Raw genomic sequence first — 26,180 nt, 5'->3', positions numbered from 1 at the left:
ACAACCTAGGCATACTTCAAGCAATAAAATATAAAAATACAATAAAAATACAATAAAATGTAAAGTGTCAGCTGAAAACGGAATAGTAGTTGCAGGTTGGCTTAAAATAACTTTGGCCATCTAACAGGAAGAACAACCTTTGTTTATGCCTCAAACAATTAGTGGCATTGAAACTTATTTACATTTACATGACATTTTTGTTGTTTCAAAATGCTTTACAATTTAGCTAAATACAAGTTTAGCTATGTCAGTGATCATCTTTCACAGAAATGTAGGCAAGTATATAATTCCTCTAATGTTCACATGTGAATTCAACAGTTGAACAATTCAGGTTTCTCTCCTTAACCAAGGCCAAGTTGGGAGTTAATTACATATTATTGACATTTAATGACATGTACATTCTGATTCAGATTATTTATGCAATCAATTTTGTTAAAAAAAAAACCCTACAATGGGCCGGTTAGCTCAGATGGTCAGAGCGTGGTGCTAATAACGCCAAAATCAGGTTGGTCAGGCCCCTCCTCTCTCATACTTATGGGAAAGATGACCACTGATAACTCCATTCAATGGTGTGATAAAATCCGAATTGGGTGGAAAAGACCTCTCTTACCATCTCCTCACACTGCTACCACAAACACTTTCCACACAGTATCACACTCTGTCTTTTTGCTCAGACTCAGTAAAGCTGTGAGTGATGAAATCAAGACACAGAGCAGATCGACATGTTTGATCCTGCAGAGAAAATCATGCGGCCCCACTACAAAAAAAAGCCTCATCAAATGTAAAATATTCTCTATGAATGTATATTCTGTAAAAATGAAGAATGCATGAGCACACAAAAGAATTTCACTGTGCTCTGTCAAACTTTCATCCTCTGCTGATCAAAAACTCGATGTGCTGCTTCCCAGCTGGACGCCGGCATTCACACACTCGACACAATGCTGCTGTCTGACTGGTGGGCAATGGTGTTTGATCTCTGAATATGAGAACATAGAGAAGTAACAAGTGGAGAAATCCCACAAGTTTGGGATTTCACTAACGACACTTTACAGTTTAATGATCAGAACGAAAGAAGCTGGAGATGGAAATATTATGTGACTTTGTGTCTGCTTGTAGAAGGATTAAAAGTGTCAGCATGTTAGGGTTTTCAGGCTTCCTGCTGGTGAAATGTGTTCAAAACAATGATGTAACAGAGATATGTGAGGGTTCTGTTTTTGTTTGTAAGTCATTTAAAGTAACTAATAATATGCTTTCAAAGTTACTGATTTAAATGCTTTTTAAATATGCCGTTTGATGTGTTAAAGAAATAGCCACACTGCTAACTGCTAGCAAGAGAAAACATGGAAAGCATCTTCAATTTAATGTATTTATTAATCTATTGATACAAATCATAACCACAACATACAAAAATGTTTCATATCTGCCTCAATGTAAAGTGCACATGTGATTGAAAACAAGACAAACACGAGTATATGGCTAACAGCGTTTGGTGCTAACGGTTAGCATACTCGTAATGTCTGCTAGCTGCTCTCACTTATTACAGTTAACTCTGTTAAAGTTACACATTGTAATGGATGATTGTCAGATTTTTTTACACCTACGCTAGTTTTGCATAAGAACTTATATCTCTCTCCTTCTTGTAGCAACCTTATGGCTAATCTCATCTGTTTGTGCGTTAATCCGTTCTGTTAGCTACTTAGCTTAGCAGCTTTTATTACACAGCGAGCAGCCGTAGGGTTTCTCTCCCGTGTGACATTTAAATGATTCCGCAGATGAATCTTCTGGATGAATCGTCTCCCACAGACGGAGCAGCTAAACGGTTTCTTGACGGTTTCTACACTGTGAAAAAAAATCTGTTTAATTTACGGCAAAATACCGGCAGCTGTGGTTGCCAGAACATCACCGTAAAAAATACAGTGAGCGTATGTAAATGTAAATATCAGCAAAAACTGTAATTTATACAGAATAATCCCATTCATTTTAGGATAATTGTGTCATCGTGGTATTTCTCCATTAACTTTACATGAAAAATGTATATTTTTACAGCAAAACTGTGTGTTTTCTACAGTTTATGGCGGTAGAATTTAAAGTTTTTTACTATTCTTTGATTGACTGTAATTAAAAGTATCTGCTACGGTGATGTACAATGTTTAATTTTACGGCCTATTTCTGATGCAAATTGACAGTGTTTTACTGTTATTTCTACAAACATTTTTTACAGTGTAGTAAGCACTAACTAATTATTTGATAATTGAGTACTCTGACGCTACATCAGTCTCTTGAGTACTTTTCCCAGTGATTATCCCATTGAGTATTCTCAAATTCTAACTAGGTAAAGGGAGAAAATTTCTATGCGCAGTTTGAAGAAGCTTGATGGAAACACCAAAGTTCTATAAATAAACATAAATTTTTTATGCTCGATTGAGGTGGTTTTTGTCTTTTTTTTAAAATTGGTAATGCGCTCAACAGAGATGAAAACGCTTTTTCTGAACAAGTTGTTACATAAACATCTAACTCACATGACTGAACTATTATAAGTTTCCCTATTTAATCCCATTCGCTCTCATTTCTGTCGTGGGTGGTCAAAGTTGTCCGATAAGCGACCTTTTTTTTCTTTGCTTTATCTCGTCTTCTACTGTTTTACTGACGGATCAGTCTACAGCGACACATTACGATGCCATCTTTTCATCATTTATTCGCTCTAGACCAGTTGAAGGAAACGCCTCTAATTCTATTTTTCAAAATTTCGCTTCAAAATTGGTTTCGACTTCGATGGAAACATGGCAAATTTCTCTTTAATTGATTGCAAACTCGCATGGTTCAACTGACATTTGTTCAAGAAGTGTCATTTCAGCTGGGCTTTACAACAGATGATTCATGCACACTGTTCTTTGCCAACACATTACCATCACCAAACTATCCTTCAAAGTCATACTTGTCATAAGAAATAGGTCACACAGTTTGAAAGTTGGAACTGCCCTCAAAATGTTGATACAAATGATCAGTTGTGGAGTTCAATAACTTCAATGTCATGTTGTGAGTTGAAGCATTGGACATAGTGGAGGAGAAGGAAACTCTCCACACAGTCCTCAGCATGTTGTGAAGGCTGGAGTGTGCCTACAAGTATACGAGATGGAAATGTCGGCTCTTAAATCACCGCCCAGTGATCATCCTAACCGATCATAAATCAGACCACTGGGCCCCATTTCACACTAATTAGAGCCCGATTATGTCCTATCATAAAACATAACTGCACCCGCCATTAATTAGGCCTTGATAGCCCTCTGTGGAGCTCTAGAGGGCTTTCTGGGGCCATATGCTGTGTGTGTGTGTGTGTGTGTGTGTGTGTGTGTGTGAAAAGAGACAGCGACATAGAAAACTGTGTGATCCTACTAGATGATGCCACACAAGCCTTCTTATCCTCACCTTCGACTCAGTTCCCTACAGACAGTTGTGGTGTTGGTGTAAGGGAATAAAAGACTGTGTGTGTGTGTGTGTGTGTGTGTGTGTGTGTGTGTGTGTGTGTGTGTGTGTGTGTGTGCTTGTCTTTATATAGTTGTGAGGGCCAACCCTTGGCAGAACACCAACATTGTGTGGACATTTGTAGTTGTGAGGACATTTTTCCCGGTCCTCACAAAGAAAATGTTGGGATAGCCTCTTAAGGCCTTACTCACTCATCTGTATGGATTTCAGGGACGATCCTAACAGAGATGGTAAACCCTGAAATGTGTGTGTTGGGCTAGGGGAAGTGATGGTCCTCACAACTATATAAAGACAGGTACGTGTGTGTGTGTGTGTGTGTGTGTGTGTGTGTGTTTGTCTTCATACAGTTGTGAGGACCAACCCATGGCAGAATACCAACATTGTGAGGACATTTGTAGTTGTGAGGACATTTTTTCCAGTCCTCACAAAGAAAATGCTAGGATAGCCTCTAAAGGCCTTAATTAATCATCTGTATGAATTTCAGGGAAGGTCCTAACAGAGATGGTAAACCCTGAAATGTGTGTGTTGGGCTAGGGGAAGTGGTGGTCCTCACAACTACATAAAGACAGGTACGTGTGTGTGTGTGTGTACGTTTGTGTTTGTGTGTGTGAGAGAGAGAGTTAAGAAGGTGGCGAGGGGGCCTGGTCCCTCTGAGAGCAGGTTAAGAGCTATTGCCCACATGCCCCACCTCCCACCTGAGGCCTGTTCTGCTCTGAGATAAGCTAAAGCCTTCAGCCTCATCTGGCTCTCTGAGCTGAGACTAACAGATCCAGCAGCAGCCTGAGACAGCTTTAATGTCTTCCTCTACACCTTCACAGGTGTGTTAGTGCTTTCAATAAGCAGCGCTCATCGTCTCAATTCACTCGACACCGTAAAACATACAAAGACGGTTCATAATCATGTGCTAAGCACTCAACTCAAACACACTTTAACGCAAAAATCTGTATAGATTTTTGGTTCAAAGTACTTGCAGAAAGAAAAAGAAAGATCAAACATTAAAATAATCATGATTAAAATAATAATCATGATTAAAATAATCATTAAAATAATCATGTCATGTAACAGTTGGTAGAAATTGAAGAACTTTTATTTTGAAGAGGTGACTTTTATTTTGGTGACTCCCCGGTCTCCTTACGGTTAGAGGAGTCCTGTTTTGTTATCCGGTAGAGCAACAATCCTCATCCTTCTTTATTCTTGTGGCATTGCCAGTGAGCATGTTTATTTCTATTTGTATATTTGTTTAGGAGGATTTAACATGTTTTAAGGTATATTTGACTCATGCAAATGGTTAAAATTGTCTGTATTATTTGTTTATTTTCAGTTTTACCTTTTCTTCATTAAAATCCTGCCAAGTACTTCAAACAGCCTGATCATTGGAGGAGATTTTTGGAGAAAATTAGTTTAGCTTACTGTTTCATAACTCTGATGAGAACAGTACAAATCAAGTAACAGTATGGAGGAGACTGTCAAAAAACGAGAATATAAAGGTGTTTGTACAGGCTCATATTTGCGTTTTAGATTTTCCTCCACTGCTGTCTTGTTGACGTAGCAGTAGAGATTGGAGGCGATGTGGAGTTCATTGTCTGATGTCTCTCTCAGGGAGGTGAAGGGGTCAAACAGAGGGTCAACGGGGTCAGGGGTCCCATGTGACAACAACAAACACTTACTTTTTTTTATGTAACTTGGTTGTGGCTCACATTTTGTGAATCACATTTTTTTATGTGGAGACAAGGGAAAAACCAAGATGTCCATTTTGAAAGGGGTCACTTGACCTCTGACCTCAAATTGTCTGAATGCAAATGGGTTCGATGTGTAACACTTCAAAGGGATCAACAATAAATGCTACAATATGAGAATGTGAGACAATATATGGACTAGAATAGAGCACAGTGGAATGTTTAAAGAAGATCATTAAATTAAAAAATATGCCGGCTTTAGTTATATAGAAACATAGAAAATATTTGATATTACACATATAAACAAATTAAATGCTGCAGTATTAAATTCACAATATCTCAATCCTACCTTGGGTGCACCCTGTAATCTGAATTTTTGTATCAACTTGAAATTCAAGCACAGATTTTCAATTTCCAGTCCAGTTCAAACACTCATGATAAAACAAAAATAATAATAATCTCCTTATTTAATTCAACACAACTCTCATTATGCGTCTGTCTGCTCAGTTCTATCTGCCCTGTGCTCTGCAAGACACGCCCACCTGCTACCTGAGTGGAGCAGGTGGGCGGGACTAACCACCCCAGCGAGTTGCTGATTGGCTGCGACAACATATTCAGAGCTATTCTGTATGTGTTAATTGGAGATCAACCATTACTTGACATTTTGTACTAGATTAGTTATGTTTGCTTGAGTTACATTGCAGAAGAACAGTAATTCACCATGTAACTGTTTTTCACTTTTTAATGTGGGTTACATATGGGTGGTCTCTCCTTGTAGACATGCACACTTTTGTTTATATCACTGTATGTATGCATGTATATATTGTCTATCATATATTCATATTTCTGCAAAATGGGGTCCCTAAATTGTGTTGAAATTGCACAGATTGGCTATGACTGGAAAACTGAGACTCTTGTGGATTCAATGAGCATAATTCAATGCTTGTTTGATGATAAAGTACTAAACAATAACTTGATCTCACTGAATAAAATTAACTCTTGCAACCTCCTGGATAATTACAGCTTCATGAAACTTTACAATCACAAACTAGAGACCTAGAGCATTCAGAGGATGTGCAGCTTTCCTGGGTTAACTGAAAAATAATCTCTAAAACAGAAGTGCTGGTCATGAAATCACAGACAAAAGTTTGGTCTATAGAGTCCCTCTAGGTCTTAATACGGCATTCTGAAAGGATTTTTAACCATTTGAAGAAAATACATGTTATAATGGTGGTGGTTTAATGGTTTAAGAAACAACTGTCCTGGAAACAGAACATATCAATCGATGTTTACTCATGTTATTAATTAAACACAATGAATTACATTGAATGAATTACTTTGAAGACTTTTCATTTGTGCTTTTAACATTCATATCTGCATTTAAGCATGCATAAAGGGAACCGAACACATGTAGCGCTCTCTCTCTCTCTCTCCCTCTCTCTCTCTCTCTCTCCCTCTCTCTCTCTCTCTCTCTCTCTCTCTCTCTCTCTCTCTCTCTCTCTCTCTCTCTGTCTCTCTCTCTCTCTCTCCCCTGTGTGTCTCCCCTGCAGCTACCTTCTTAATTAATCTCTCATTAAGCTAATTATCAGCCGAGCAGCATCCCCCCCGATCCCCTCCTCCCCCCTCTAAGGACCACCCATACTTGGTGCAAACAACACCTTTAGAGAAATGAAGATGACACACACACACACACACACACACACACACAATCATAACAAATGCTTCCAGAAAAATGGCGGTCCAACAACAGAACATAGTGAACCAATACTCTGAGGGGCGGGTTCACAAAATGACCAAAAAAAGGAAACAAAATAACCAAAAAAACACAAAATGACCAAAAAAACACAGTCAGAGTACTTGTTAAGCAGAACGGACCCACTCAGATTGTTCTATACATTCTCTATATATTGTTCGATAATTATTTTTGATGCATCTATGTAAGCAGCAATTAACTGTTGCCAAGGTAACCACTCATTTTCACAACTTGATACACTTGTAGTGGAGTCAAAAATACAATATTTGCCTTTAAAATGTAGTGAAGTAGAAGTATAAAGTTACATGAATGGAAATATGCAAAGTTCAGTAGAAGTTTAAGTTCAGTACTTGAGTAAATGTACTTTAGCCAGTATTCCATCACTGGCATTTGCAGTTGTTGTTTTTTTTATTATTTTCTAATATTTCCATTTTGCACATTGTCAATTTTTGGTACATGGCAACTGTTGAGATCTGCACTTTACACTTCAATTTAGATTTGTGGATGATGTTTATTTTGTTGTACGATTTTTATTTATACAGACTCGAAAAATAATAAAAAAATATACACTACCGGTCAAAAGTTTTAGAACACCCCAATTTTTCCATTTTTTTATTGAAATTCAAGCAGTTCAAGTCAAATGAACAGCTTGAAAGGGTCCAAAGGTAAGTGGTGAACTGCCAGAGGTAAATAAAAAAAGGTAAGCTTAACCAAAACTGGAAAATAATGTACATTTCAGAATTATACAAGTAGGCCTTTTTCAGGGAACAAGAAATGGGTTAACAACTTAACTCTATGGAGTCTTGGGCTATTTTGTCCATTTTTGAATTATTTTCATGTCTTTGTAAGTCATTTTGTGTCTTTTGGGGTCTTTTTTTGTCATTTTGTGTCTTTTTTAAGTCGTTTTGTGTCTTTTGGTGTCTTTTTTGGTCATTTTGTGTCTTTTTTTGGTCATTTTGTGTCTTTTTTTGGTCATTTTGTGTCTTTTTTTAGTCCTTTAGTCCAACATAAAATGTGATTTTGAATCTTTTTTTTACTTTCAAAACACTATCATGCTCAATAAAGAATTTACATTAAATAAATGTTGCAAATGTGCATTAATTTCAGAGTACACTGAGACATTAAACTGCATAATTTTCAATTAAATTCTGGAAAAGTTGGTGTGTTCTAAAACTTTTGACCAGTAGTCTATTTTATGTATTTTTTTTAGTATTGTCATATCGTCAAGAATATCATTATTGCAGGAATACCCTGAAATACCGTGATATTCTTTTAGGGCCACCCCTTAGTAGCCAATGCAGCACCAGCAACCGCCATTTTTAAAACGTTTTTGCCGACAACACAAAGCAGAAAACTAAGCTAGTAATGAAAAACAGAGAAATGGAGCAACAGTAAAGTCCACGCTTGACTCAACATAAAGTACTCTCTATGAGGGGAATACAATATAATTTTGACTAATATATGTAATTTTATCATTCCTGTTGGCAGTGAGCATGCAAACAGAAAAGAGCCCTTCAAGGTATGTAGTTTAACTGCCCAGTGGGGACTTCCTCTCAGGGAGTCCCCACAACTGTTGGATCCATAAAAGCCTAATGATGCTAATCTGTTAAATGACTCACATAAGGTGAATGTTAAACCAGTTGTGACATTTGTAAATATTCATTTGTATTTATACAGCCCAGAATCACAAATCTCACAAATCACACGTTTGTCTCAAAGGGCTTTACAGTGTGAACAGAATACGACACATTTTCTTCAAAAACACAAATATGAGGGGGATTCTTCTTTTTTTTTTTAGCACAGAGTGATGTTGTCATTGCGTTTATTTCTGAGTTTAGATGGCTATAATTGAAAAAGTTTTTACTGTGGCTTAAAGTCTTAACCGCACAGCAGGAGGGCATTAGAGTGTGAAAAGTGTCTAGACGGCCATGGCTGTGTGTGTGTGTGTGTGTGTGTGTGTGTGTGTGTGTGTGTGTCTTGGTAGTTCCCATCTACTGAGGAGTCCTCTAACATATCATAAAGACGCGCTGGTGTTGGAAAAGGACCAATTAAAGTTCTGTATCACTCCAGTGACAGCATGTTTGGAGGCTTAAGGAACTGAATAAAGGCGTACCTTCCTCCCACTCCACTTATCCACCATTTACACCAGTAGTTCTCAACCTTTTTGAGTCGTGACCCCCAATTTAACATGCATGTTGTCTGCGACCCCCACTCACTGAACAGAATTTCACGAGCACAGTTCAGATCAAAAAAGACACAAAATGACCCAAAAAATACATAAAGTTAGGCAAAAAAGGACTCAAATTGACCACAAAATGACCACAAAATACACAAATTGAACAAAAAAGACACAAATTGACCACAAAATGATAAAAAAAAGACACAAAATTACCAGAAAAGACAAATTGTCTAAAAAAAGACACAAAAAGACCAAAAAAGACACAAATTGACCACAAAATGATAAAAAAAAAAGACAAAAAATTACCAAAAAAAAGACACAAAATCACCCAAAAAAGACATTAAGTGACCAAAAAGACAAAAACACATTAACACATGAACACTTTAACACAGTGGAGACAGAGCTGACTTCCAAAATGATTTGGCGACCCCCAGAAATCATCTTGCGACCCCAATTGGGGTCCCGACCCCAAGGTTGAGAATAGCTGATTTAAAGAATGCCATTTTGTCTTCTGTACAGTAACACTGCAGCATTTGGGAGGTTCCTCTCTGCCTCCAGGCCTGACAGACAGACTGCCAGCAAGGAAACAAAGTTCTTTGTAACGCTGCTTATAACCTGACACAGTGACATTATGACTCGGCCTTCTGACAGCAGGGATGCATAAAATAATTGAAAAGCCAGCATGAATAGAAACTTTGATTCTCAATTGCATAGTTTCCAAAGGAATGTTTCTGCAGCATTATATTATTGTTGTTACTTTTAGCAGGTTTGACAATCAACTGAACTTTCATGAGGTTGGGAATTTTGGGAATCAAGTGCCAGAGCAGTTATAGAGCTGATGGTCACAGCTTAGAAGGACTCTCTACTGGGTCCAATGATGCCTCCTTAAAGGCTTTATGAGAAATGGATTATGGGTTATGAAATGGTGTTGAGGGCGGGGGATTATGAGTTATGTTTGGAGGGGGGGGGGGGACTCCCTGCTGAGACCAGTGATTCTCCCAAAGAGTCTATGAAACAGTTCATGAGTAAAGAGAACTTGGCTTGGATAAAGGCAGCGGTGGTGAATGTATTGATGAGGAGAAATGGTTCCTGAGGTCAGCCATGGTATGGGACTCTTGTTAGGCCACTCCCACTGCCACAGCCCCTTTTTTTTTGCCAATTCACCTCTGGCTAAGCCACACCCCCAAACGCGATGAGCCAATCACAGTGCGCATAGCTAACTCAATACACTCGGACATTCTCTGCTTCCACATCCATTGAAATGCATTGGAGTTAGTCCGTTTTCAGTCGTTTTTATGTGTTTTTTGTTGAGATTTTAAGTTTAAAATGGTCAAACGGCAACTCTGACGCAAGGTATAGCCCAATAATATGGGAGCAGTAACCCGGTTCCCTATGGCAGTGATTCCCAACCGCTGTTCCGCGGCACACAAGTGTGCCGTAAGAAATCAATATATATCAATATCAAAATCAATATCTCCTCATTAATGACTGGAGACAAATCCAGCGACTTAACGAGCGCTAACGAGGTCGGCCGGCTCGTTAACAAGAGCCTCTTGTTAACGAGCCGGCCGACCTCGTTAGCGGCAGTTAGCTACAGTTAGCTCTGTAGCAGTACAGTGTGTATGTGCTAACAGGCTAACAGTTAGCTCTGTAGCAGTACAGTGTGTATGTGCTAACAGGCTAACAGTTAGCTCTGTAGCAGTACAGCGTGTATGTGCTAACAGGCTAACAGTTAGCTCTGTAGCAGTACAGTGTGTATGTGCTAACAGGCTAACAGTTAGCTCTGTAGCAGTACAGTGTGTATGTGCTAACAGGCTAACAGTTAGCTCTGTAGCAGTACAGTGTGTATGTGCTAACAGGCTAACAGTTAGCTCTGTAGCAGTACAGTGTGTATGTGCTAACAGGCTAACAGTTAGCTCTGTAGCAGTACAGTGTGTATGTGCTGCTGCTGCAGGAGGTGTTCACTTAGCGATCTCTGTTTGTTTACAACAAGCAGCAGAATGAGCGGTGTCAGTGGGGTGAAAAGACGAGTGAAAACCTCTAACCTGTTAATGAAGGCCCTTTTGGTGACTTCCAGATGATATTTCATTTTTCTGTCTCCAAAAATGATTAATTGCCTCCTGTGAAATTTTCAGCTGCCATAGCGCCCGTCACCGAATGTTGACAGTTTGTCCGAGTGAGTGGAGGGGGCGGGGCTTAGCCATAGGTCAATTGTCACGAACATTTATGAGCTGTCCTTTGACTCATCACCTCAAGTCTTTGAATCCATTTGGAAGTTATCACGCAAAAATGACTGCCAGCTGGTTTCTTGACCTGCTGTGAGAATGGTGGATAGGTGATATGTGCCAAGATGCCAGAAGCATCAGGGACAGGTGACAACAGGTGACAAGGAGAGCATTTCATCTGATTCCTAAGGACCTTCAATGTCCACAATGTCTAAGTCACCTGAACCTCTCTATAACATACATGTACATGGGTCAGTGACAAATAAGGGTTGGCAAGATGTCAAATGGTGTAACCACAAAAAATGATACATATTAAATACTTCATCCACCTACCTTGTATTTAAGTGGACTTATACATATAATTACTTAATTTTAAAAAACATTGTATGTTTTTTTTTTTTTTTGTATTTCTACATTTACACATTTCGTCAATATTGAGCAGAACATATTCTGAATACAACCATTTTTTTCAAAAGTTTTGACAAATTATGTAAAAAATTGTTATATACCATAGTGTTGATGTTGCAATGTAAACGTGGATTTTATTTTTTCTCATTTTATTTCACATTTATTTCCCTGTCCCTCATCAGATTTTTATGGGAAAAAATCACTAGTTACACCAACTGACACTGTGTTAGATCACGTCATTGACCCATATATGTGTTTATTTATGCTGCATTCAGTCACTTACATGCACAGTTTAATCGAGCTTTGCTTAAAATTCGATTTTGGCATCTAATCGGACTCAAATTAATAATAAAATGATAAATTTATAAAGAAGAACGACGGAACAATTCTTACCTATTTTTTGTTCACACAATATCTCATTACACACAAAAAGGAACCCAGAATGTGTACATTGTATAATAGTTTAATTGTGCAATAAAAGCTCAATATAAAGATCATTCTCACTGTACTGCACTTTCAAAATAAAATAAAAAGTAATCGTGCACAAAAATGAGAAATGTCATTGTCATACAAAAATAACTGTTAATGTTGGTAAGTCTCATGGCTTCAATCAATGTAGTTCTTCCAAATATGAGACTTTAAGCATTCAAAACCTTTATTTTAGCTAAAATATCATTTTTTTTTTACGATTTTTAATGTGCCCCTCTGATTAAACACTGGCCCCTCCTTGGCCCCAGTAAAACTGGTCTAGAACCACCACTGATCGGACTTCTGTCCTTGTCCCAGTTTACATGCAACTGAGAAAATGGAATAACTGACGGGAACGTGTCCTCCTCCTCACCACTGGGTGGCGCCATGCATCATTTTATATGGGTTAATACGGCCCCCTTTCCAGTTGACCTATTACATCATAATAAACTAGTGGAGAAAGGCGGGAAACCGGCATTTTCGAACAACAAGAACAAGAAGATGGATAATCGTACAGCTCGGCAGATAAGTTGCACACTATCCCTGGTGGTCATGGTGATCTTAAAGGGGCCGACAAGAACGCAGGATGCTGTTGGAAGGCTACATTGATTGTATTCTTCTTCTGCGACCGACTTTCTTGGATGTTTTTGTTCCACAGTCATACACCATTGCAGGGGATGGAGCGGTAGCACTGTACAATAATGTTTATAGATGGTTTATAAACCAATTATTAATCATTTACAAAGTGCATATTTAATATTTAAATGTTTTCAACCAATTTCTTAAAGGCATATGACTCATTTTGAAATCATTTACATACTTAACTTACTAACATTGGTATTAAAAATGTTATAATGAGTGCAAAACTATTAATAAACTAATAATTATAATGCAATTGTTTGTAAATGGTAAAGTAACTATCAAATTACATTTATATACCATCTATTTGCCATTTATAAATAATAGTTCAACATTAATACATTTTCTATTTAACATTCTGGCCTATATATGGTTTATAAATGATGATTAAACATTAATAATCTGTTTTAGTGGGGCGGATTAGCTCAATATTTTACAACAATCGTTCACTTTGTGATAAAAGCATGAAATTTGGTAGATGTGTTGGTGAATATGTTTCGAACAAATCTGGATATTGGGCCACCTCAAAAGCGCCCCCTAGTGGCCGTGGCAGGCATTTGTTATACTAATAAATCAATGATGAATAAAAACTGCCCTTTTAATAATACCAACTGGTAATGAATTGTATATTGTTGGGAAGCCTGATTAGTCACCTTTACAACGAGGTACAGCTTGTAAGGATCGTGCATTCATGGAATGAGCAACGGGGCTAAACGTGTGAGTAGCAACCCCCAAAAATGTGCATCCCCTGTGTAGTGGGGCAGATTAGCTGAACAATCGTTCATTTTGTGATAAAAGCATCAAATTTGGTACACTCATTGCTGAATACATGTTTAATGAATCTGGATATTGGGCCATCGCAAAAAAAATTCTGATGGCTGTGGCGGCCATTTTTAAAAATGGCCATTTAAAAGCGGCCATTTTTAAAAATGGCCGCCGGTGGTTACTGGCGTGGAATGCTTTGCCTACCCTACAGCTGCTGTTTCATGTTTTCAGCACCACAAATATAATTTAGAGACATGTTAAAGTGACAAAAGCTTTATTACAGTCTAATAGGAAAGAACATTAACTTTGTATAACATTTTATTAGGTCTTGATATTCCCATTCACAGGCTACGGCCTCCTCTTTGGCTTGTATTCTTCTGTTGCTCCTTAAAAAGAAAAAATCATTTTCAATATTGTATGACCTGCAACAATAAAAACAAAACACATTTAGACAGAGAAAAAAATCATACATTTTAAAAATTCTACTAGGGTTACTTGTAGCAGGTTACTCTTTCGGGCAAAATCCTTGTACTGAGGTGTGTGACTTAGTCAGGCGGCTTAGCCAAATAAAGGGGACACGCCGGACAAGAGCACCACATTTTTTCCACATACTCTCTATCATTATAGGTTTCAATTTTTAGTAGGAGCCACTTCATCAAGATTGCGGTGATGGCAGCCATATAAAGTCTATGAGAAATGCTATATCTTCCAAGCCACTTAGAAGGTCAATCTTGGTGTAATATAAAATATACATTTTCTGGGTCAAGGAATCATTTAAATTGAGAATATCACTAGATGATTATTTGATCAAATAGATATGTTCATTTTCACTCAGACTGGGCAACTCGCTTCAAGTTGCAGTAGGGTATCCTGAGTTGAAACTGTTTGGAATCAATGTTCACGGGAGAGTGTGGATTAGCTGCCATGTACACTGCTCAAACAAATCAAGGGTACGCTTTCATCTCATGTCAGATCTTGATCAACAAATTATTTACAGTGAGTCATCCAGTGATATTCTCAATAGCTTTAAATGATTCTTTGACCCAGAAAATGTATATTTTGACACCAAGATTGACCTTCTAAGTGGCTTAGAAGATATACTGGTTCTCATAGACTTATGGCTTATATGGCTGCTGTCTCCTATCTGCAATCTTGATGAAGTGGCTCCTACCAAAAGTTGAAACCTTTGGTGATAGAGAGCATGTGGAAAAATTTTGGTGCTTTTGTCCGGCGTGTCCCTTTCTTCTCAAATCTGGTCCTAAGCCGCCTGACTAACTGTGATGGAGTTATAAAATACATTTAAAAAAAAGAACCACATGGGCAAAGGAGACATTACATATAGTGTGTGTGCCTGTGTGTGTGTGTGTGTGTGTGTGTGTGTGTGTGCAGAGAGGGATGTCCACATTCCACAGGACATAATTTAACAGTGTCTTATTAAGCTTTCACACCCAACAGCCACTGATACATGTTCCAAGCTAACTAGCTAGCTTAAGTACCTATTTTTGCTATCTTGCTAATTTACTTTTCTGCCAAGGCCCATGATGATTGTTTTTCTCTTTAGCCTTTATGATGTTCATAGCATATTTTATTCATAATTATAACAGGTGAAATGAAATATTTAGACATACCTTGATGGACAGTCCACTGCACTGCTTGTCCCAGGAAGCAAATGCTAGCTAGCTCATTTGCTAGCTAGCGCGATGGCTAGCCCGATTGTGGTGGGGCAGGAAAAATAACTGAAAGAGTGTCTAACTGGATTTTTGTTAATTTAATATGTGTATTTACATTTTTTAATTTACGTTTGTATATTTAGTTTAAATTTTTTAAATATTTTAAGAAATAATTTAAATATTTTTTGTAATTTTAACGAAGAAAATGACTGCTATGGCCACTAGGGGGCGAATTTGCGATGGCCTAATATACAGATTTGTTTGAAACATATCCACCAACACATCCACCAAATTGTGTGCTTCTATCACAAAATAAACAATTCTTGTGATTTATTGAGCTAATCCGCCCCACAGGGGATGCACATTTTTGGGGGGTGCCACCCACACGTTTAGCCCCGTTGCTCATTCCATGAATGCACGATCCTTACAAGCTGTACCTCGTTGTAAAGGTGACTAATCAGGCTTTCCAACAATATACAATTCATCACCAGTTGGTATTATTAAAAGGGCAGTTTTTATTCATCATTGATTTATTTGTATAACAAATGCCTGCCCCGGCCACTAGGGGGCGCTTTTGAGGTGGCCCAATATCCAGATTTGTTTGAAACATATTCACCAACACATCTACCAAATTTCATGCTTTTATCACAAAGTGAACGATTGTTCAGCTAATCCGCCCCACTATTTACGATTTATAAATGGTCTATTTACCATCTATAAATGATGGTTATTGTAAAGTGTAACCGCTGGAGCCATGTCTCGCCATACATGCCGATGAAAATCCTATTCCAATTGCATTATCTGGGTGTCCTAATCGGAGTTGGAAATTAGTCGGGCTAACACGTTTACACTGCAAAAAAAGAAAAGTTGGGTGAACTTAAAATTTCAAGGCAACAAACTTCAATTTTAAGTTGGACAATTAAACTAAATATTTTAAGTTTTGTTTTTGAATTTGCTCAACTCTGAATTTCTCTGGCACGATTGTAACACCGCTATGAAATGTCAGCTAATGTTGTGACCACAATTTTGAGTTAGCATTGATACGCTAATGGCTACTCTTGTAGCTGTAACAAGCAGCGCCGCTAGCATGAGTTAGCCGCTAGCGTCAGTTAGCCGCTAGCGTTTGCTAATGACCGAATTTCCCAACAAAGAAATAAGAGTTATCAGAACTATTGTCCCTTGTTGTGAACCCCAACTTAAAGATATAAGTAACAACAACTCACCAACTTGTTTTTGAGCAGACAACTGGCTTCCTTTGTTGTGCTAACTTACATTATTGCCCTAAATGTCAATAATTTATATTTCCAAGTTTTACCAAATTAAATCACTGTTTTAGGCCAAAAAATACAAGTTGGCTTTTTTGCAGTGTACATGCACTTCAATTGTCCAGTTATAGTCGGATTAAGGCAATAATTCGTTTTTTTTTCAAGTGTCATGTAAACGTACTGAATGCCTCAAACAATAGAATTAGATAAAGTTATGTTAAAAAGTGTGGTGAGAATGTATTAGCAGACAATCCAACTGTAAATTTAGGTTTTTCTTTTCCAGCTCACTGAGGTCAGACACAAACACAACAGCATAAAAAACAGAAGCAGTAAGCAGAACTAGACGGCACCTCCCAGACATGTATCATTTCATTAATATTTCAACACAGGCATTTTGATCATGTTCTCACTCCAAGCCTCTCTGCCAGACAACGGCCTAATTGACCCTACATCTGGCAGCCTGCTCCAAGCCCCAGAAACACAAAAACAACCTACAAAAACCTCCCCAGACCATCCCATCACAGTTTCTTCCTCTTGAATCCAGGTTTATGGATTTAAAAATCCCCAAAGCTTTACTAATATGACCCACATTAACATTTCCCCTATGGTGTCGTCCTCACAGTGCGAGAGGTTGATTGGGTTTAATCATCTGCTGGGTGAAGAGTGCTCCGAGGCTTCAGTGTTCAAACATGTTGGCAAATGACAGACAGTAGGTGTAAATGGAAATATCAATGTGGTAACGGGAGCTAATGGGAGCCATATTGATCTGACATGACAAGGGCAATGTGGCAAAGCGGAGACACACATAATCAGCCGTTCACATCCACTACAATAAGTCCGTCAAACTGAAGTCCTCGGTTCAACAGTAACGAAATAACCAGTTTATTTCTGGAACCAATTGTGTTAAAGAAAATTCTACATGCACAGGTCGGTTGGTGTGAATGTATTTTCTGCCAATGTTTACTGTTTCTGTGCAGACCACGTGGCCTAATGGACAAGGCGTCTGACTTCGGATCAGAAGATTGAGGGTTCGAGTCCCTTCGTGGTTGGAAATCAAGGTGCTTCAATTCAACCTCAAGTCTACACTTGTGTAAGGGGAAACCATCAGAGCTTAATTGCTCTGTAGAATACTTTGGGTGTTGTTTGGCATTAATTCCACTAATGTTCACATGCTAATTAATTTAATAGTCAAACAGTTTCGTTTTCTCTCCTTAACCAAGGCAAAGTTTGGATGTGATCACATTTGAAAACTATTTTCGTACATTCTAATTCAGTTTATTTGTGGAAACAATTTTTATGGAATAATCAGCCAAATCAGGCCGGTTAGCTCAGATGGTCAGAGCGTGGTGCTAATAACGCCAAGGTCATGGGTTCAATCCCCATACTGGCCAGTCATAGGAGGTTAACACAGCGTAGTATCTGTGTAAGGTTGATGCTGCTTCAGCGACATCAAATAATAGATCTGTCATGAAATTACACCTTTAGATGTTATATCACCTGTTTTATATTAAGGGTTTTTTTTAATCATTATTCATTTGAGGATTATTTAAGACCAACTCTAATAAAACCATCAGATTCGCATGTTGGGCTTTCTGAAAAATGAGTTAGACATCAAACTTGTTTTTTATTGCACATGACAGCAGATTTCTCTCCATTCAGCTGTGTTAGTAGCAAAGGATATCAATAATGCCTTGACAACCTGACATTATGTGATGCCAAATGAAATGACTGCAAACCTGATGTGCTGTGGCATCTGCTGAGAGCTGCTGTGACACCAGCTATCACAGGCACCAACACATGATTTATGTCTGTGACTTAAAGTTCACTTAGGAAGACATAAACAGCATGCAAATAAATGCCACATGGCAATGGCGTTGTCAAAACAATACGACAAACTAAACGCCCATGCCAATCACCAATTAGGATCAATGTCCTCTCAGAAAGATCGGGACTGATCGGGTCAAGAGTGTTTACAGGCACGTCTGGGGAGGGAGTGACATTTGTGAGCAGTAAGCAAGGACCATGAAAAAATGTTACATTGATTTTTGTTTTGTGGGAATGGGAGGATGATGTATGTCTGAGCAGCATCAATCAGCAATTAGCTCAGTGCCATTAGAATGATCAGGGGGTGTTTGTGTTGCAAGGCACATTTCATCAAGTTGTGACATGTGAGTAGAGATTCGCAAATGTGCATCATTTGTCTTGTTCTTGCTCTTTATGACATGTTTCATGCAGTACAGACGCACCTCGCAGTGTGTTCAGGGAAAGGCAAGCAGAGCTTTATTGGCCCTGATATCTGACAGTGGAGGGATGAAAGGGAATGAGGACAAAGACGGGGAATGACATGGAATAGGACTTTAGGGCCCAAGGCACCAATGGCCAGAGAGTGAGGCAGCATAGCTAACCTATTGGTGATTTTGATTAAAGTGCCAAATCTGGTACATATACACTCACCGGCCACTTTATTATGTACACCTGTTCAATTGCTGCACAAACTGCTGATCTACTAGGATTTTCACGCACAACCAACTCTAGGGTTTACAGTGAATGGTCCCAACAAGAGAAAATATCCAGAGAGCCTTGATGCTTGTTGATGCCAGAGGTCAGAGGTCAGAGGAGAATGAACAGACTGGTTCAACAGTAACGCAAATAACCAGTTTATTTCTGGAACCAATTGTGTTAAAGAAAATTCTTCATGAACAGGTCGGTTGGTGTGAATGTATTTTCTGCCAATGTACTATTACTATTTCTGTGCAGACCACGTGGCCTAATGGACAAGGCGTCTGACTTCGGATCAGAAGATTGAGGGTTCGAGTCCCTTCGTGGTTGGAAACTAGAACTTAGGTCAAAGAAACACTGTGTAAAGGTGATTTGTTTCAACATCAAGTGCAACGTGTATGTCTACACGTGTTGTATGGACCTGAGATAATAGAATTTAATTGCTCTGTAGAAACAAATACTCTGGATGAAGTTTACCATTAATTCCATGATCACTTGTAAATTCAACAGTCTAACAATTGGCAAAGTTGGGATGTGATCACATTTGGAAACTATTTTCGTACATTCTCATTTAGTTTATTTCTGGAAAGAATTTTGATGGAAAACTCAACAAAATCAGGCCGGTTAGCTCAGATGGTCAGAGCGTGGTGCTAATAACGCCAAGGTCATGGGTTCAATCCCCATACTGGCCAGTCATAGGAGGTTAACACAGCAAAGTATCCGTGGATGATCGACATTTCAGCTCATTTTTACATGTGAAGTGAGCTGATCACCTTTTCTGACTTCAGATCAGAAGATTGAGGGATCGAGTCCCTTCATGGTTGAAACTAGTGTTTAGTTCAGGGAAAAACTTGGTGGCAGCTTGCTGGTTTAACATTTCTTTCTTCAGTTCATAATAACAATAATACAAAGCTAGAGATAAAAGCGTTATTGGCGTTAAAGAAACACTTTATGGGGTGAAGGTGGGCATTAATTCCACTGCTGACACCACACCATCTCCCGCTCTATTCCACAATCCACTCCGACATACTTGAACTCTTAGCTTAGTGGAACAACACATATTTTTTTTTCCGGCAGAGAACCATGGCCCATACACTGATGGTGCTGACTCAACCCTGCTACTTTACACTCGGCCGCAAACTGCTCCAATGTGGGCAAAACGTCTCATACTGATGAAACCAAAAGAACCACATCATCTGCAAAGAAAAGTTCACGAATACCACAAATAGACATGCAGGGGAACAGTCATGTTTCTTAATTGTTTGTGCTGGTTTGTAGCTCTGATTTGAACACAAAGCAGTTTAGTGGATTTTATGGTTATGATTTACTCTCCTCAATCTTTGCATTTTCACAGAATATGTGAATATATATCCCTCACAAATAGCTAGAACATTTCTGTTTTAGAGAGAAATGCCAGAAAAAGGCCAAGGTTCTGCCATCTGTGGAAGAACTTTATTGTAATAAGCTAAGAACGGGAAGTGAAATACTAAATGAAAATGTCAACGTTTTGGTCATCCCTTATTGCAAGAAAAGATTACAAGGCTTATGTGGAAATCTAAGATTTCAGTTTTGCTGTCAAGAGAGAGAGAGTTGAGATGTGCTGCAATTTTCAGTCTATGAGCCTGTGCACCAAAGATGAGTATTTCTGTTTTGTCTTTGTTTAGTTGTAAAAAATGTTGTGACATCCATTGATTAATGTCTTTGATACACTGAGTGAGGGATGTTATGGGTGATAGGTCATAGGGGTGTAGTGAAATGTAAAGTTGTGAATCATCTGCATAATTATGATAACTTATTTTATGTTTGCGTATGACATGTGAGAGTGGAAGCATGTAGAGATTGAACAGTAGTGGTCCTAGAATTGAATTGAATTGAGGCAAAGTTGGCAAGGCAATATCCCTCACAAATAGCTAGAACATTTCAGATTTCTAGAGAGAAATGCCAGAAAAAGGCCAAGGTTCTGCCATCTGTGGAAGAACTTTATTGTAATAAGCTAAGAACAGGAAGTGAAAATGAAAATGTCAACGTTTTGGTCATCCCTTATTGCAAGAAAAGATTACAAGGCTTGCAATTGCCAAGTTATGTGGAAATCTAAGATTATATTATATTATATTCCCTTATTGGTCCCACAACAGGGAAATCCAACCTCTGCATGTAACCCATCCCTTTACACAGTGAACACTCACTCCTGAGGGACAGGTTTTTTGTCCAACCTAAAAAAATAGGATGTCAAATAACTGTCCCACAAGAATGTGCTTTGTAAAGATGCATGAAAGCCGTGCACGCCAACTCTGCCGTGCAGTTAGAGTCATTATATCGAGACAACAATAGTTATTGAAAATTACAAAGCCTAGAAAGCCCACACATGATGCCAGGTTTTGGTGTGGCAGAATTCCCATTGGCCAATGACCATTACATAAAAACAACACTGTTTTATATAATAAGTAAAACACCCTGACGTGATATTAGATCGTGACTTTTATTTTGGTGACTCTCTGGTCTCCTTACTGCTTGAGGAGTCCTGTTTTGTTATCCGGAAGAGCAACAATCCTCATCCTTCTTTTCTTCTTATGCCATTGCCAGTGAGTAAGTTTATTTGTATTTGTATATTTGTTTAGGAGGATTTAACATGCTTTAAGTTATATTTGTTATATTTGACTCATGCACATGGTTAATATTCTCTGTATTATTTGTTTATTTTCAGTTTTACCTTTTCCTCATTAGAATCTTGCCAAGTACTTCACACGGCCTGATCATTGGAGGAGATTTTTGGAGGGATGAGTTTAGCTGTCTGTTTCATAACTCAGATGAGAACAGTACACATAAAAACAAACAAACAAACAAACAACCAAGACCAAACTAAAAACTAGTAGTGCAAACATGTTAAAATGACAGTGATTTGGTGAACTTCTTAACAAGAGTGTGCTTTGTAAAGATGCATGAAAGTCGTGCACACCAACTCTGCCGTGCATTTGCAGTTAAAGTCATTATATCTAGACCAGCTATTCTCAACCTTGGGGTCGGGACCCCAATTGGGGTCGCGAGATGGTTTCTGGGGGTCGCCAAATCATTTTGGAAGTCAGCTCTGCCACTGTGTTAATGTGTTTTAGTCTTTTTGGTCACTTAATGTCTTTTTTTGGGTTTTTTTGTGTGTTTTTTGGTCATTTTGTGTGTTTTTTTGGTCATTTTGTGTGTTTTTTTGATCATTTTGTGGTCAATTTGTGTCTTTTTTGGTAATTTTGTGTCTTTTGTGGTCATTTTGTGTCTTTTGTGGTCATTTTGTTTCCTTTTTTTGGTCATTTTGTGTCTTTTTTGGTCATTTTGTGTCTTTTTTTTGTCATTTTGTGTCTTTTTTGATAATTTTGTGGTCAATTTGTGTCTTTTTTGGTAATTTTGTGTCTTTTGTGGTCATTTTGTGTCTTTTGTGGTCATTTTGTTTCCTTTTTTTGGTAATTTTGTGTCTTTTTTTGGTAATTTTGTTTCTTTTTTGGGTCATTTTGTCTTTTTTTGGTCATTTTGTTTCTTTTTTGGGTGATAGAACTGTGCGTGTGAGATTGTGTTCAGTGAGCGGGGGTCGCGGACAACATGCATGTTAAATTGGGGGTCGCGACTCAAAAAGGTTGAGAACTACTGATCTAGACAACAATAATTGAAAACTACAAAGAGTAGAAAGCCCACACATAATGTGGTGTGGCAGAATTCCCATTGGCCAATGACCATTATATAAAAACAACACTGTTTTATATAATAAGTAAAACACCCTGATGTGATATTAGATGGTGAAAGAAGGTACAGTAAGGCTTGATCACCACTCTGATGATAATCAGTCCCTAGCTTTGTAATTAGTAGAACACACTCTGCCCTACCGCTGAATCACACACACACACACACACACACACACACACACACACACACACAGTAATTAGTAGGATGTGCCCCGCCCTGTCGTTTAATCAGAGACAAGACCCTGTCTGACCGTTCTCTTCTCATCATCCCACACTCCTAATGAAAAAGAAAGAGAGACAGAGTCAGCATGTGCAAGATGGTACACACACACACACACACACACACACACATTCTTGTACTTCTATCTTTGTGAGGACCCTCATTGTAATAGTGAATTCCCTTGCAAGGTTATAACAGTTTTGGATTTTTCTTTAGTTTTAGTTTTAATTTTGTTGTGAATTTTTGTTTTAAAATTCAGTTAGTTTTAATGAGCTTTTAGAGTGAGTTTGCTAGTTTTAATTTAGACTTTATTAGTTTTAGTGTTAGTTGTAGTTTTTTGTAATGGGGTATTTGTTGGGTGGGAGATTAAAAGAGGTCACAGTAAATTTTGCCTTTATTTCCTTTGTCTGATCCATCTTCATTATGTATGAAAAAAGTTGACAAAGACGAAAACGAAGGACATTTTCACTACAATTTTAGTTTGTTTTGTAACCACACAATACAGTTTCAGTTAATTATCATTATCATGTAACCTTTAACCCTTAAAACAAAGTCTGAAATCACGAAAAAGCCTTTAAAGAAGTGAGGACCGGCCGAAATGACCTCACTTGCAAAAATGTCCTCACAATGTTGGTTAAAAACATGTTGTGGTCCTCACTATGTAGGAAATACAAGAACACACACACACACACACACACACACAGACACACACTCACTCTCATCCTTGTTCTTCTATCTTTGTGAGGGCCCTCATTGGAATAGTGAGTTCCCTAGCCCCTTTGCCCCTTACCCCTAACCCTAACATAAACCTTATTGTAACCTTTAACCCCAAAACAAAGTCTGAACTCTGAAACAAGCCTTTAAAGAAGTGAGGACCGGCCGAAATGCCCTCACTTCACAAAAAAGTCCTCACTCTGTTGGTTAAAAAGGTCTTCTGGTCCTCACTATGTACACTGTAAAAAATGTTTGTAGAAATTACAGTAAAACACTGTCAAATTATATCAGACATAGGGCGTGAAATTAAAAATGTAATATCACCATAGTAGACACTTTTAATTACCGTAAATCAAAGAATAGCACAAAACTTTTACTTTTTTCTGTCATAAACTTTAGAAAACACAGTTTTGCTGTAAAAAATATTAGATTTTTAATTTAAAATGAATGGAGAAATACCATAACGTCACAAGGACATAACTACCCTAAAAATAATAGCAGACCAAAGGACCTAACAAAGGACCTAAAATGATCAAAAGAGTCACAAAACGACCAAAAAAAGAGACAGAAAACGACCAAAAGAGACAAAAAACCATCAAGAAAGACACAAAATGACCAAAAGAGCCACAAAACTATCTAAAAAGACACAAAATGACCAAAAGAGTCACAAAACGACCAAAAAAAGAGACAGAAAATGACCAAAAGAGACAAAAAGCCATCTAAAAAGATACAAAATGACCAAAAAAAAGACAGAAAACGACCAAAAGAGACATGAAATTATCAAAAAAAGACACAAAATGACCCAAAAAAATACGTAAAATTATCAAATGAGACACAAAATTACCAAAAAGAGACACAATAGGGATAAAATGGCAAATGATTTTTCAGTCTAAATGACAGGTTTTGCTGATATTTACATTTAAATTTACAGTAGAAAACACACTCACTGTATTTTTACGGTAAAGTTCTGGCAACCACAGCTGCCGGTATTTTACCGTAAATTAAACAGAATATTTTTTACAGTGTAGGAAGTACAAGAACACACACACACACACACACACACACACACTTTTTGTAATGGACCTGTGTAACATTTTGTCCCTTTCTTATTAGCAACAGTGTCAGAAGAAAAGTGTTGGCAAAACACCTGAATATCATTTAATAAAATAATGAATGTGTGTGTATGAGAGGGAGTGTGTAGGTCTGTTTTATGTGTGTGTGTGTGTGTGTGTCTCTAGCCCCCAGCAGGTTGTGTGTGTGTGTGTGTGTGTGTGTGTGTGTCTCATTACGTGCTATCGCTAACAGCATGGTGGCTAAACACCTGCTAAGGCCTGACCTCCATGTACCTGTCACTGCAAAACAAGCTGTTCTCCCTCTCCTCCTTCCTCCACTCCTCCTACTTGTTACCTCACTTGCTCTCTTCCTCCTGCTCCAGCCCTCCTCCCCCTCCTCCTCCTCCTCTTATAACAAGCTTGCCAGTCGTCCTCTTCTCCTCCTTTTGATCCCTCGTTCCCTCCCCGGTGTCTGTCCTTCTCTGCTCCATCTGTTCCCGGCTGTATGTGCCAGTGATCATCCTCTGCTTTCCTTCTACCCCTCCGTCTTTTTTTTTTTTTTTTCTTCCTTCTATTCTTCCCAAGTGGGTCAAGTTTTTATGGGTACGAGTGAATTATTTGATCTTGAGTTCTTCATTAGTTTAACTGAAAAAAGGGGCTTTTGAACCCTGATAATGTCAAGCTTGGAGAAGTAGCTCATACGCTGTAAATTTAAAAATAAACTCAAAATCTCAGATGGAAGCCAATAAAAATGGGATAAAATCTATAGTATTCTATGTGGCACATTCAGCTAAATTTAATTTTAACCCTTTGATGCACAACATGGTCCAAAATGACCCTCATTCATTCCCCATGTTATTTAATGTTTACTGTGTGTTTCTGTGCTCTATCTTTTCATATCAACTTATTTTATGATTGAATATTCCAAGTATTCTTTAAATATCTTGTTTTTGATAACAACAGATCATTATTTACATTTTTCCTCTCATACTTTATGAAGAAAAAAAAAGGTTCTGTATTATTACATGGCTAACTACTTGGCTAAGTAGCTTGCTAAGCTAACTACTTAGCCAAGAAGTTAACTAAGTAGTTAGCTTAACAAGCTACTTAGCTAACTACTTAGCAAAGAAGTTAACTAAGTAGTTAGCTTAGCGACGTACTTAGCTAAAAAATGGATATGTGCCATTTTTGACCCATGTTGTGCATTAGAACAGTAGTGACACAAAAAGGGATTTTAATAAAATATGAATAAAGGAAAATGTAAAATTAGGATGTATGATGATCAAAAACAAACTAATTGAGGAAAACCTGGAATACTGAATGATGAAAATAATTAATTGCAAAGATATAGAACATAAAACCTCTGTCATTGGGTCACTTTAGACCCATCTTGTGCATCAAAGGGTTAAAAGCAATGATTCTTCTACAATATTTTGCCT

General features: G+C 38.0%; 1 protein-coding gene and 4 non-coding genes across 6 annotated transcripts in view; 4 read left to right on the top strand and 1 right to left on the bottom strand.

Annotated features, from left to right (window-relative positions):
* The window catches only part of LOC131959110 (RNA binding protein fox-1 homolog 3-like), an 846,381-nt gene that overhangs the window by 634,991 nt on the left and 185,210 nt on the right, over positions 1-26,180 (bottom strand). The gene's annotated exons all lie outside the window — the stretch shown is intronic.
* trnar-ucg (transfer RNA arginine (anticodon UCG)) lies at positions 17,508-17,580 on the top strand. Its single transcript has one exon. It is a non-coding gene; the product is annotated as a tRNA-Arg (tRNA).
* trnai-aau (transfer RNA isoleucine (anticodon AAU)) lies at positions 17,849-17,922 on the top strand. The gene has a single exon. It is a non-coding gene; the product is annotated as a tRNA-Ile (tRNA).
* On the top strand, positions 19,288-19,360 carry trnar-ucg (transfer RNA arginine (anticodon UCG)). The gene has a single exon. It is a non-coding gene; the product is annotated as a tRNA-Arg (tRNA).
* Positions 19,649-19,722, top strand: trnai-aau (transfer RNA isoleucine (anticodon AAU)). The gene has a single exon. It is a non-coding gene; the product is annotated as a tRNA-Ile (tRNA).

This window comes from Centropristis striata, chromosome 21, assembly GCF_030273125.1.
Source record: "Centropristis striata isolate RG_2023a ecotype Rhode Island chromosome 21, C.striata_1.0, whole genome shotgun sequence".
NCBI lineage: Eukaryota > Metazoa > Chordata > Actinopteri > Perciformes > Serranidae > Centropristis > Centropristis striata.
Note: the sequence above shows the minus strand (reverse complement) of the source record. Positions and strands in the feature narration are given on the sequence as shown.